The sequence below is a fragment of the Stegastes partitus genome, unplaced genomic scaffold (genome assembly GCF_000690725.1).
Source record: "Stegastes partitus isolate 25-593 unplaced genomic scaffold, Stegastes_partitus-1.0.2 Scaffold21, whole genome shotgun sequence".
NCBI classification, from domain to species: Eukaryota; Metazoa; Chordata; class Actinopteri; family Pomacentridae; genus Stegastes; species Stegastes partitus.
In genome coordinates, this window is record NW_007577752.1 from 417,002 (window position 1) to 417,774 (window position 773).

A 773-nucleotide genomic window follows, 5' to 3' on the forward strand; every position below is an offset into this window, starting at 1 on the left:
TCGAGTGTTTCCTAATTTCACGTTTTTGTTTTGTAGACATGAAAAATGGATACACAACTCCCAGCACCGATGGCCCTGAGCACACACTCTCTCACACACACCAGCTCCCCTCAATCCTGCAACACAAAGCTGCTCTCACGTTTCTTTTTCTGCCCTCTCTTCTCAACACACAGACACACACACACTTTCTCTCACTTTATCAGAGCCTCGTGCTCACCTCATTTTAACGACAGACACACTCACACACACGCACACACACACACACACACACACACACACACCCTCTAATCCCACCGTCCACTTTGACACCACAACACCACAAATCAGTAGTTGCCCCCACCGTGTTCCTGCTAGTTTCTCTTTCCATACCTTCACACTCCTGAGTCCAATTTTATTCTTGCATTTTGTTAATGTGACGATGATTTTTTTTTAAGGTTGGCAAAAATGAACAGAATTTAAATATCATGTAAAAGAAAAGGAAAAAAGAGTCACACACACACTCACTCACACACAAAGTGCAGCGTTCCGGACAAACGTTTCCTTTGTGCCGATAATTTCTCACGATGACAAAAACAATAAAAATGCCTCGACCGTCACTACTGATGTCAACCTCTCTCCCTCCCCACATTAGCTAAATAGCATATAAGGCTTTTGTTGGCACTGTTGCAGTTTAAACACACACTTTTCCGGAGTCTAGAGGACAGTTCATTTTCTTTCTTGCTTTTTTTTTTGAATTCTCAGGGCTTTGTTTGTTGCTGTCCACCTCCGTGGTG